The following is a 14,141-nucleotide window of genomic DNA, read 5'->3' as shown; positions in this document are numbered from 1 at the left end:
TGCTATCCTGGGAACTGCTTCTGGGTGGGTGGGTGCTCCAGGGAGGCCCTGAGCAGCGCTGTTGACACTGCAACGAGTGTGTTCCCTTAGCTGCAGCTGGGTGGAACAGAGACGATAAACTTTCACAGGCTGGGAGGGTCAGATTCCCTGCTCTGGGAATTCTGAAATAAACGCCAGTATACCTCAATTATTTCATTTATTTGTGTAGCAACATGGTGTCTCAGGAACTCTGGGTAATGCCCCCTGTCCTGTGGACTGAAGATCAAGAAATGCCAGTCTGCAGTGACAGGACAGTGAAGCAGATATGCAAAGAGGGTCAGAGAGGATAGCTGGAATCAAAATCATGGTGACTTTCTAGTTCCACGTTTTGAATTCTTTCTTGAGAAAGGCTGCATTTTTCCTCTCGGGCTTTGTGATACAGCTTAGTGGCCTTGAAATAAATAAACATAATTCCCTTTCTCTGCTTAGGCTCGATGGAGTGGGCTTCTGTTACTTGCAGTTCTGAGAATTCTAATGGGTACATGTTAACCTCTAGATTTCTAGAATTTGGTGACACATAGGACTGCTGATGTTTTGGGGAGGTGGGGAGCGAGGGAACTGGCAGTTCTGGGCAAGGAGCTTTGCAGGGTACTTGGCATGGTTCTGTGAAAATGAATTGGACTGGATTTAGTGAATATGATCAGGAAGAGAGCCTAACTAGACTCAATCAATGTCATTTTTCCTTCAAGTTTTGATATCAGTATTTGAAGTGCTCAAAAGCCTAAATGAGCCCAGCTGGTATTTAGCTGTGGTGGGAGGAGATGCTTTTTTTATGATGAAGATCTTTCTTTCTGGTCTTCAGTGTATGCAGTATGGAATCCAGTTTTAGGAAGTGCCTGTCTGTATTAATTTCTTCTCATGCTCAGTATTTTTCTTCCTTTCTCCTGCTCTGTCTGACCTGATGTGATGTCATTTGGGCTGTATTAAACATTTTTTTTTGAAAAAGAGTGAACATTATACATTTCATCCCCAAAATGCTATTTCTGGGTCTACAATTCATCTCTGCCATGGCATTTTCCTGGTTCTTAAAGGACTCTGGTAAGGACGTTCCCTCTCTCTCTCCTCCCTTTCACCTTGGATTCAGCACTAAAAAAATGTAAAAGATGTTAATAAGGCAGGAAGTGCTTTTATGCCACAGGTTATAGATGATACTACTGGAAATGAGGAATCTTCTTCCTGAATGTTGTCAATATGTTACTTTTTCTGAGTCTGCTGGTGGCAGCTCAGCATGGGGCCCCGTTATCTCCCAGCCCAAGCAGCTGGCTTTGGGCACAAGTCTGGACTGGGAGAGATTGCTTCATGGCCCCAGTGGGACATTTCACAATTTCCTTTTCCTGAGAAACTTAAAAATGCCATCTAGGCTCTACCACCTGTGTACTTCATTTAGAGCTTTGACCATGTGACTCAGTTCAGGAAAAGCAGCAGCCAGATCCCCTGCTGTGGAGAGGGTGAAATATGGCACCCCGCTGTGAGCTTGTGCCTGGGACCTAGGGTGCAGTGGGTCTGGGAACCAGAACAGTTTGGCTCAATGCTTAATTGACATCTTCTGTGTGTGAGCAATGATGCTAGGTCTAAAGATACAGAAGTCAATAAAAGAACTCACAGTTTACTGATGAAATAGAGAAATAAAGCATATAATGGCTGGAGTGTAGGGAGAGAAAGTATTACAGGAGCAGGAGGAGAGGTATTGGAGACTGGTAGGTGTGGAAGGGTGAGAAATAGGTTCTGGAGGGAGGTGACTATCTGATTTGAGTCTCAAAGAGCCTGCTAGAGTATCCAGGACTAAAGATGGGGGAGAGGCAATCATGGCAGAGGGAACAGCATGGACAAACCATGGAGGTATGAGATGGAGTGGTCTGGTAGGTCAGTAGGCTGCTAGAGTGTTCAGGAGAGGAGGGCTGCAGAGGCAAGGGGGCCAGGAAGTTGGGTGCCATGTTACACGGTAGGAGGTTTGAACTTTCTCTTGTAGGTTTTGGGGAATGACCAAAAGCAAGGGTGGGTCTTGCATAGACTGGGGAGCTATGCTGCAGGGGCAGCCTGAGGAGGGGAGACGTAGGCCCCTCAGGTGTTAAGAGTCTGAACAGTCTAGGGCAGGAGGGAGCCATAGGTGCACAGATGGCAAGGAAGATCCCAATTGGGAACAAGGCCTTGAAAGCCCTGCATCTAAAGTCAGCACTGTGAGATTAAGTTTAAAGGTGGAGGCAGGGATTGAGTCAGAGCAAGCCTGAGGCGGGCAGAAGAGGTCAGAAGTCAGAGGCCAGCTCAGCAGTTGAAATAGGAAGGACCTGCAGGAATTATGACCCCAGCCAATTCATCACATTCCCCTAACCACTCCTCCCCTGACTACCCAATGTCAGGCAATGACAAAGTTCCACTAGCAAGTCCACATCTGCTGTGCTGCAGGGGACTAATAACAACATGCCTGATTATCAGATAGCTGAGGTGGTTCTAGTCAACAGATAATGGCCATGAGGTAGCAATGGAGGAGGAGAGAGGTGGACAGATTGAGATGTACTTTGTGGATTGACACACACACACTTGGCTATGAGTTGGCGGTGGGATGGGTAAGATGTCTCAGGAATGACTCCCAGTTTTCTGGCTTTTAGCTACTAGACGTTGGTGGGGTTCTATGAGTTGTTTATATGGTGTATTAGTTTTCTAGAGATGCAGTGAAAAAAGTAGGTGGCTTATAAAACATGTTATTTTTTCTCATAGTTCTGCACACCAGAAGTTGAAGATCAATGTGTTGGAATGGGTGTATTCCCCATGAGGGATATAATGGAAGAATGTGTTCCTTGTCTCTCTCTCCTTGCCTTGCCGATGAGCAGCTTCTCCCTGGGTCTTCTCATTGTCTTTCTTCTGTATATGTCAATGTCCAATTTTTTCTTCTTGTAAGACACTAGTCTTAACAGATTAGGGTCTAATGAAAGGGTCTTACTTAAGTTTGCCTTTAAAGATTCTATCTCCAAATAAGGTCACATTTTGAGGTTTCGAGGGTTAGGAATTCAGCACATGAGTTTTTGGAGGAGCACATATCAACTTAGAACAATGGAGATGACCAAGAGGGGAAATAGTTTTGTGAAGAAACTGAGTTGTTTAGTATTTAACATATCAATTTTGAAATAACTTTCAGATATATAAGGACAATGTCAGGCTAGCAGTTGTGGATACAGAGTCTGGAGCTCTGAGGTGAAGTCTGGATTGGAGAAACAAACTTAGGAATGTTGGTGGACTTAAATTTTATGTAAAGCCATGGAAGTTGCCCCATGTGTGTATGTGGGGGGAAGGGCACTTGTACACCAGGAAGGGGATTCAAGTTTTTTTGCAACAAAAGTCCACAGATGGTTCTTCTACCTACAAAGGACCCCTATTTTCCAGCATGCCACACAGTTGGTCCTGCAACTGTGACAGTAAGGTCAGTTACTAGTAGACATTGGCTTGGCAAGAATTGTGGAGTTTTTGGCAAAGGAATCTTTTATTGCAAATAGGTGTTTATTTAAAATGAAGGTTATATAGTATCTTTATAAATGTGACACATGCTGATTACAAAACATTCCAGCAAATTAAAGAGTATGATAAAAGTGAAAATTACTCCATACTGGACACTTTATATTCTGTTTGAGCCTTATCCCAGCCTCAGCTATGGCAAATGACTTTTTAAAGGATTTGACCTTCTTACGTTAATAGCACATTGACTTAAGTTACTTGACCTAGGCTTTCTGTGACACCATGACATGGGATGCCAGAGGAAGCCTGCTTGGCACTCACACAGCCCAACACTGACAACTCAATCAGTGGGGATGGAAGCCAGCAGATACATAAAACTCCATGGTAATCATTGGGAGAGGGGAATAATTCTGAGAAAACTTCTGTTCATTTTCTCAGGAGAAACTGGCTCAATGGACCATCATTTGCTCATGGTGATGCTCAACTTGATAGCGTCCTCCTATTGACTTTTTCTCCTTCCCTGTTCCATTCTTCTTGGTTTCTAGAAATAACTTCTTGAATTAATTATCTGTTTATCATCTTTGTCCCAAGATGCATTTCAATCACTCAACCCAGAAATAACCTTCTTCAATATGAAAACCCTTCCAGAATCTATGTTCATACACAGAACTGTAGAGAGTTGAAATAAGTTTATAGATATTTTATATATCCCTGAATAGTATTTTTTTTTAGAATATCAAAAGGCAATCCTTAAGAAAAGCCAGGTCTGGGACTAGGATGAGGTAACAGGACTTGGAGGGTGCAAAAATTAAGGTGCCACTCATTCCTGGTGTCATATAGGTAGGTGCAGGGTCAGCCTCTCATCTCACCTAGTCACAGCCCTAAGAGATTCAGTGGGTCTTTTGATGACTATCATTTCAAAAGCTTGTTCAAGAACAGGGCACAATGTTTGCCAGGTAGAGGAGAGCTTTGGGGACAGGATGTTCTCTTCCTTGTGCAATTTATGTGCGTAGGTAAAGACAGCATAGTCGATGAGTCTCAAAGAGCACAGGTTTTAGGGCCAGAGTGGCTGAGCTCAAATCCTGGCTCTATCACTCACAAGACCTCATGCATCTATGTGAGAATTTATCTGTTCACAGTGGGCAAAGCCTGCCACCCCATATTGTTGGGAGCTGGGTCTGCTTTACTGAAGGTCTGATTATGGCCTTCTCTCATGAGGTGGATATTCTGGGAATCCCAGGATGGTAAGAATTCCTCTGTCCTGGAGAACTGGATAAAAGTACTGTATGTTAAAGGAGAGTACTTCTAAGTGCATTTTAATTCAATAAATAATCATTAAGGAACACAGTGTAGGATGCATTGAGCTGTAGAGGACGCAAGGACAGAGGTGTAGTTAAGGCAGTGGACATCCTTACGATCTCTCGTAGGGCTGTGCCTGCTCTTGCTGCTGTGGTGTCCTATGGGGGGTGGTGCGCCAGAACCTCCTACCCCTCAACTGTAAAGGAGGCCAATACTGGATCCAGGGAGAAGGTTATTAGTGGAGGTGAGGAGGGGATGGGGGAGAGAGAATAAATGTGAAGAGGGTAATGGCTGAATACTTTGGAGAGAAGCTGCTCCCCAGGCCCTGCTTCTACCTTCATGGCGTGCCTATGGTGAAGTAATGAGGCAGGTGCCCATCACCTAATATAGCAATCATCTTCCTTCTTCCTTCTCTAGGCTTAAGTATTCTTGAGGAGGCATGAGGACATTTCTTGGGGGCAAGTGGGGCTGAGTTTGGAAGTAGCCTTAAAATGACTACTCTTCATTTTACTAAAATATCAGCATAGTTTGGGAATCAAGCCAAATTTCTACCCTCCACTGCTCCAGATCAACTCTTTATTATTCTTGACTTTGCTGTGACTGACATCAAGTATTCAGCCGTGACCCTCTTTACATTCACCTCTGTCAGTCACAGAATTTCACCCATAAACACATAGGTGATTCATGTAAGAAGTGTTGGCCATGAATACTCGTTGCCACCCACAGTAAGGCATATACAATTTTTCTCTGATATTGACAAAATATCCTTCCCTGACCTCATCCCATTTACCTTTCTTTTTATTCCTTCCAAGTTCTTTGGAGAGAGTGTAATTTTATCATTTCCACTTTATTTCTTTCTACCTGTTTTTTACAAGGGTGCAATCACCTGGTCTTCTCCACAATCACCCCACAGACCCTTTTCTACCAAGATTTTCACTGCATCACTATATCCAAAGAGCATTTTTCTGGAAGTGCTCATTTGGTGGTATTGGATACTGTCAGCCATGAATCTCTTCTTGGTTTTCTTCTTTGCTTTCTTTACTATGGCTGTGTCCCCTCTATCTCTGACTGTCCTTGGTGGGTTCCTTTAATTTCGTTTGTCCCTCAGATGTTGTTGTTCCTTAAACGTTGGTCCTGACCTCTTCTTTCCTCCTTTACCCTGAATGTTTTTGATCATTTCTATAATTTTGACTGAAATCTATCAGCCATTGACACTCACATCTGAGTCTGCATCCATCTCACTTCTGAGAATTCATACCCAAGTATCACATTAGCTACAGAGTACCAGAAGTGCTTGAAACTCAAGGTGCCCAAACTGGACCCTTTTTTTTTCCTAGGAAGCCTGGTCTGCATCAAGTACTACCTTTCTCAGTAAATGTTTATCCCATGTATTCAGTTGCCAAGGCCCTGGACATCATCCAAGACCCCTTGCTTTCCTATTTTTCACACACAGCTGATGACCACATTCTATTCTTTCTGACTGCTTGATATCTCTCCTGTTTGTTTCCTCTTCTCTGTAATCTTTTCATTGGTCTCTTTGGAGTGAGTCTCACCACAGTCCATGTATTCTTCATTTTTTTTCCCCTTGGTGCCAGGAATTGAACCCAGGGGCGTTTTACCATCGAACCCATCCCCAGTCCCTTTTAATATTTTATTTAGAGACAGGGTGTCACTGAGTTGCCTAGTTCCTTGCTAATTTACTGAGGCTGGCTTTGAGCTTGCTATCTTCCTGTCTCAGCCTCCTGAGCTGCTGGGATTACAGGTGTGTGCCACCACACCTATCATCCATGTATTCGTCAAACTCTTATCAATGTGATCTTTATACACATTTGATCATTGCTTATACAAATCTGACCATTCACTCTCTGTTTTAAAACTAGTCAGTCTTCTCACCACCTAGAGGAAAAACCTAGGCTTCTTAGACTGACCCACCTGAGCTGCTATAATCCAGCGTCTATTCATCTTTCCAGCCTCATCTTTAGGAGAGTTCTATGAACATACGATGCTCAGTGACAGAATGAATAAGTGAAAGAATCCATCATTAAAGTCACTAATAAACACAACAAGTGTACCAAGCAGGTCAAGATCTGCCCCTGTAGAAGCCCACTCCTCAGGTTGATAGGTCTATAGGATATTCTGAATCAAAAAAAAAAATTGAAACCAGAGAAAATTTTATTCTTTGTGACTCTGGAGGGCAGGAACAAGGAATTTCAGGGATATAGGATCCAACTCAGCACAACTTTCTAACAAGGAGAACATACCACACAGGGATGGATTTCCCTACAGTAGAAAGCTCACATTTGGAGGTGACTAAACAGGTAGGTGCCTAATGACCATGGCAGGCAGGATGGAAGAGAAACTCCAGCACTTTGTGAGGTGTGGGACTTTATTACCTCATCTTATTTCCGTGAGAAGGGGAAATAATATTTATTTATTTAGCAGTACTGGGGGTTGAACCGAGAGCCTTGTGTGTGCTGGGTAAGTTCTCTACCACTGAGCTACTTCCCCAGCCCTTTTTATTTTTTATTTTGAGACAGGGTCTTGCTAAGTTGCCAGGTTGGCCTCCAACTTGCTATCTTCCTGCCTCAGACTCCTGAGTGGCTAGGATGTCAGGTGTGCACCACTACACCTGTCTAGGAGCTAATATTTCTTGAATATCTATTACATGCCTAGAATTGTGCCACACACACACACACAAACACACACACAAACACACACATGCACACACACATACATATATTCATTTTACCTTACAATTAACCTACAGGAAGGTGCTATTATGATCTCCATTTGATTGAGGAATTTAAAACTCAGAAAGGTAAAATAACTTTCCTAGCACCACACAGAAGATAAGTGACAGAGGTTGGCTTAGACTCCCACCCTGGTGTGTGTTTTTTTCCTGAGTGTCACCATCACTATCACCTAGGATCTTGTTAGATGCAGATTCTCAGACCTCATTATAGATCTACTGAATTAGAAGGTCTGGGATGTGGGACCAGAAATCTGTGTGTGTGTTTTTTTTTCCCTTCAAATTTTTAGAGAAATTAGAAAAAAAAATGTGCTCTCACTTGTGTGGAATCAGCATCTTGGTCTGATGCCTTCTAGTGTGGGGCAGCCTGGGGGGCTTCATGGCAGGTCTAAGCATCCTGCAGCCCTTCAGCTGGCTGCAATTCTGCAGATTCCAGTTGGTAATTAGGAACCAAATTTTCTCTGGGAATATTTCCTTGTAGTTTCACATATTGTTCTACAAAAGGAACAATATGAATCTGAGTAAAAGAAAAACAAAACATTAAAAACAGAGAATGGTCTCCAAGTTAAAATACAAAGAAGATGCCACAAATCTTCTCATAATCTCCTTTTTATAGAATGAATTCAATAAAAGCAAGTGAGAATTTTGTGTTTTGAGAAAAAACCAGATAAAATTGCCGGTGGTAGGCTATCATTTATTTTGTTAATTCAGCAACATTTCGAGTGAGACCCAGACACTATAGTATTTAAAAATAATGCAACCTTGCTCCCAATGCAAGTGGCAAGAGTGAGAGGTCTCCATGGAGCTTTGCTAAGGGGCGGGGGAGAAAGAAATTAAAAACCATCCACTAATGTGCCGGCTAGTAATGAAATAAGAATCTGACACTTGGTGCATTGAAATGCAAACAAGATGTCCCTGTGTTACCCTGGCAATTCATCATAAAGGCCAGAGCATTGCTGCTTATTATACATGAGGTGCAGTGAATTATTACCAGGCTGGTTTTTCTAACAAACTTTTCAAACTATGTATACTATAGGGTCAAAAAAAGATTTATATATGTGTTTGCATATGTGTGTGTGCTCATGCTAGGAAATACACATTGAAGTGTATCTCTGCCTGTGAGTACATGGAGCTGAATATATCTGGATTAAAAATGAGAAATTCAGGTAATGACCTAGGTATTTGGAGGCATTTGCTGTCTCTCTCTCTCTCTCTCTCTCTCTCTCTCTCTCTCTCTCGTTGTCACTGTATATGCATGTAAGTATGCATATATGTGTATGCATGCATAAATTTTAGATGTATACCCACTGTGCAGATGTATCCCTAGATAAAATGCAATCTAGTGTCAAGGAACACTAATCCAAGCAGGTTCTGGATCATGTATTGCAAGTGGAGTTTTGGTGGGTTAAGATGGTCTCAGAAAACTATTGCTCAAGGTACTGCATCATCATACCAAAAGGAAGAGTTGGAAAATAAATTTGTGAAATTATGAGAGTTAAGAACAGAAATAATACCAAAACCTGCGAAGTGACTGTCTGGGTGGTTGTGCTTGGGATACATGAACATGTGTCTGTCCATTCCCATCCCCCCCTCAGTGGAAAGAGAGCTTTGTGTTGGGAGGAGGCTTTCAGTTATCCTACTTTTTAGTGCAAAACCCCCTGAAACTTTATAGTCTATTTGTGGTGTGTGTGTGTGTGTGTGTGTGTGTGTGTGTGTGTGTATGCGTGCGTGCATGTGCATAGAAGGTTAGAACTGGGTTTTGCGCTTGAGTCTGGCAAAAACACAGAGAAGCAAAAACATATTAATGAGAAGATTTCGGACCAGAATTTAAACTTCAAAGATGTTACTTATCACTGCATCTTGAAGAGTTGGCTCTATTGTTAGTATCCTGACGCTCAGGGAGATTGAGTGAAATCCCCAACTACAAAATGGTGAATCTGGGATTTGGACTCTGTCTGGCTGCTCTCAAAGCCTTCAGAGTTCCTGAAGAGGGGAGAATCAGAAGAGAAATTGCCCTGTGGGCCATAATGGCTCTCAGGCAGTTGTATTGGGAGTTCAGCCGCCAGCTTCTGTTTTTGGTTGGAGTGAAACAGTAGTTGTGGGTGTGAAGGAAACAGAAAGAAGGTGGGTAGGGGGTTTACAGTGATTTCCCCAGGAAAAATTTCTAGTCACATTTTCTAAACCAATTTCATTACAGGATCTGTCATGAGGTTGGCACCTATGTGGAATAAATAGAGATTTAAATGGAATATACAGAAAATATCTGGAAGGTAATATAACCAACTCCCAATAACAGTTATTACTGGGGAACAAGAGTGTGGGAAAGGAGAAACAGGAGGTTTTAGTTATTATTTACATGCCTCAGTTTTATTTTTTAAAAAGTTCTAATCATATACCAAAGTAGGATAAAATAATAGAAACAAAATAGAACCCATTCTTAGTCCCAGGTTCAACAGTGATCAATTCATGGATAAACTTGTTTTATTTGAACAGAACATCCCTCCTCCCAGTCCGCCCTCAACCTTCCAGTTTATTTTAAAGAAGCTCTCCAACACTATGGCCCTTTACCATTAATGTATCAAATTAGAAAAGAAAAATAATGTTCTAATATGAAGAGGAGAGAGAAACTAATTTGGCATCCATGATAATTCCAATAGGGTCGGAGTTTCCATGGTTTATTTAATTTTGTTTTCTAATGCATTGATTCTCATAACTGGCTAATCACTGGAATTTCCCAGGAAGGTTTTTAAACATGTAGACTCCAGAGCCAACCAGGACCCAGGGAATCAGAAATCTCCATGGTGAGTCCAGGTATCTCTGATTATAAAGTTCTCCATATGTTTCTGATGATGAGCCACATTTGAGAATACTTGGTCTACTTAAGATAAACTGTTTCAAGAACCTTCCAGCACTTTGGAAAGACTTAATTCCATATAAGCAGTTGATACACTAATTACAAATTTGCCTTATCTAGTCATTAAATTAGGTTCCCTAAGGACTACTCTGAGTCTTTTGGATTAAAGGAGTAGTTGAATGTAGTTAACCTAGTTCTGATTAGTGTATAGCTATAACATAAAAAAACCTTCATTTAAAAAAATAGTCTACAATTCATACATATTACCAATGTAATACTAGTCTTTGCTATAATTAGTGCAAAAATATGCCTTATGTTTATCAGTAGATTCCCTTATTTTAACATGAGAAAATGGAATCTCAAGGCAATTAAAAAAATTTGCCTAAGGCTGTGTAGCTGGTTAATGACTGATTCAGGACACTTTGCAAAACCCACACTGTGGTAGGCACTTATTGACCTGTGGCAAATAATATAGGGTTCCAATATTCTAGGAACTTAGGGCACAGTGAAAAAGCCAGACAGATGGTGTGGCCATAACTCTGTCAATAGAGTTGAGAGATCTGTACCCTAGAGTGAATGACAACAGAAATTACACAAATTCAGGTGCCCAGAAGTGAAACCAATATCTTGTCTCTAGAATGGAAATCAATTTCTATTTTGAGCTCTTATTCTTATGGGAAGTGAATGTTTTCAAACAATATAGATGGTCACTTCAGATTTCCTGCCTCCTCCCCTTCCATGGGAATGCAATTGAGTTCTGGGGGTGGGGTGGGTATCCAAATGCCAAGACGTCAGGGAATGGAGAGATTGTCTTCCATTTGGCCTCCACTGAGCACTTCATGTCCATCTGGTCTCTAAGGGATGATCCATGTAGAATGCAGCTGTGTCTGTCCTAACCACAAGGCTTGTCCCAGACAGTTGGCTGTTCTGTGCACTGTGCTCAGAAGCTTGAGAACTCTGGGAGGAAGCTTTGGGCCTTCCTCTGGGAACTCCTGGTGGCTATTTTCGACTTTGCTTTTTAAAAAACTTTTTTTCTTTGAATATTTTTAAAGTTGTCAATGGACCTTTTTTATTTCTTTATATGCGGTGCTAAGAACCAAACCCAGGGCCTCACACATGCTAGGAAAGTGCTCTACCACTGAGCCACAACCCCAGCCCTCGACTTTGCTTCCTTACACATTACTGGGCTTAGGGAGATTCCATGGTTTGGCCCAGTGCTGAGCACCACCTAGGAGTTAATTACAGATGCTCTTTACCTCTCAGCCTCACACCTATACGGGAATTCTCTTACATATCCTACTTCCAAAAGACTCTGAATGCATGAGGGTGGGTGGAGGTAGATGGGGTAGATGGGAATGTAAATGGCAGGGCTACTCTTTCAGGGAACTATCAGGCTTCAAATTTCTTCCTTCATACTTACTGCAATACTGTCTTATGTCAACCTGTCAACCCAATATTCTTGTAGGGTGTACTTATTTTTCAGTAGCATAATGCCAGTGTATTTTTCTTTTATCTCCTATTCCCTTTGTCTCAATTTTCTGAACTGATCAAAATATTATATGATCTACTGTGTTTGGGAATTGGAATAAAATTAACTTTGCATGACCACATAAATTCTTTAATTTTTTTTTTTTTTGTTCTGGGGTTTGAACCCAGGGGTAGTTTACCACTGAACCACATCCTCAGTTCTCTTTCAAAAAAATATTTTGAGACAGGGTCTTGTTAAGTTGCTGAGGGCCTCACTACATTTTTGAGGCTGGCTTTGAATTTATGATTCTCCTGCCTCATGTTCCCAAGCCTGCCTGAGATTACAGGTGTGCACCACTGACCCTCCTTTACATCTTTTTATTTTTAGCATAAACTGTGCCTTGACATCTTCATGGTTCAGAATGTCAATACACCCCACCCCCCACAGATAAGACCAAGGGGAATGCATTTGTAGTTGAACTAATTGGGTTTGTAACTCATTGCAGTGAGTAGGAGCATATACCACAGGGAATTGGGATATTGTTAGTAAGAGTTAGAAAGAACCTACAGGATTTGGGCTTGTGTTAAGAGGTTTTGGAAAGGGTTTAAGGAAATGGGGTATTGTTCTAGATTGTTACTGTCAGGAAGTAGGGTAATTCTGTGATTATCTTGCATCTTTGATCTAGAAGGAGGAATGAGTAGGTAGAGGCTAAAACAATAGCTGGTAAAGAAGCAGTAGTTACTGGTATTACCTTGGAGAGGGAGATGTTGGGTATTTTTGTGGTTTTGGCAACAATCATGTTCTTTGTTCAGACATGCCTATGAAGTGGTCTCGTGTTTGTCTGATCCATCATGATCCATCACAGATCATCTACTGTTGATGTTCTGTGAAATTAGTTACGTTTAACCGGCTGCCTTCTTATAAGTGCCAGGCCACATCCTCCAAAACCAGGGCCAGGCTGGTAGCATTCATTTCCAAACATCAGGGGCAGTTTTTCTTTCTCCATACATATAAGCAAACTCTGAAATCTAGGTTTGTCTTCCCCAAATGGATTTTAGAAATACAAGAGCCAAGAATAAGGCACTTATGATTTCCCATGTTCTCAAAGTATAGCTTCTCAAAATGGGGGGAGCTTTGAGGTATTGGAAAATCCTGCAGAAATTGCATCAATTAAAATACTGAAACATTGCCCCATCTGCACAGTGATGGCACCAGATGGTTGGTGCTTGGACAGAGGAAGCACTGTGAAGGGGGAATGTAACACTCTCTTCCTGGAAGAGATGACTTTTGAGGTGGCCCTTTGCAGCAGAGAAAGGGAGAGGAAAGAAAAGGATCTCTAGGCAGAAAGAAAAACATGCATTTTTTTTTTTGTACTGGGAGAAACAAGCCAGATGTAGAGTTTTTTTTTTTGTTTGTTTGTTTGTTTGTTTTGTTTTGCTCACAGCCCCTTCTTGGAAAAAAAAAAATCAAGAATTCTCCTTGTAGTTCACTCAATAGAAAGTGCTTACTAATCTCAGGGCAGCCAAGTGGTGGGTCCTCAGCAACCTGGGAGGTTGCCCTGCCCACAAAGAGGAGCTGGGCCAATCAGAGTCTCTCTCAGGACCTTGGCCTAGGAAATACCAAGACAAAGAGGCTGTGAGGAGCCAGGAGGGGAGCTGAACAACTGTGTAAAGAAGAACCCCGAGGTAAAGTGGGAGCCAAGAGGGGCCCTGGGTTGATGAAGTTCTGAAGAGGCAGGGACCAGAGGCAGAGAGATGGCATGGGGTTGCTGTGACAGACAGAAGCTACCTGACCGAAGCCGAGTGCTGTGATTGTGGAGTGGCAGAGTGGAAATCACTTTCTCCAGTGGTCCCCCCTTAATGCCGTTGGGACCTGACTTGACTGTTATTAGATATGAAAAATGACACCCCCCCAAAAAAATGTGAGGCCTGGGAAAAGGGGAGTGAGAAAGAAAGCCACACCTTGGTGGCACTGATCCTTTCCCAATACATTCTTTTCTGGGGATAAGACAAACCCAGGGGAGGAGGTTTCCATCAAATCTAGAAAGGCAGTCTCTGAGAAGAGGTCAAAGCATTGATCCTTCCCTAAATAAATCCTTTCCAGATACCAACCACTGACCCCAGGCCCTCCATCTGGTCCAGTGAGAAAAATCCCAGATATTGACCAGTGACCCCAGACCCCCTCCCATTTTGCCCAGTAAAGCAGACCCCAAATTCCTGAGTGTGCAAGCTGACACGCTCATTGGTTAAGTCACCTCTCGGTATATAAGCCCAGTCCCCTCTATT

The sequence above is a fragment of the Ictidomys tridecemlineatus genome, chromosome 12 (genome assembly GCF_052094955.1).
Source record: "Ictidomys tridecemlineatus isolate mIctTri1 chromosome 12, mIctTri1.hap1, whole genome shotgun sequence".
NCBI classification, from domain to species: Eukaryota; Metazoa; Chordata; class Mammalia; order Rodentia; family Sciuridae; genus Ictidomys; species Ictidomys tridecemlineatus.
Note: the sequence above shows the minus strand (reverse complement) of the source record.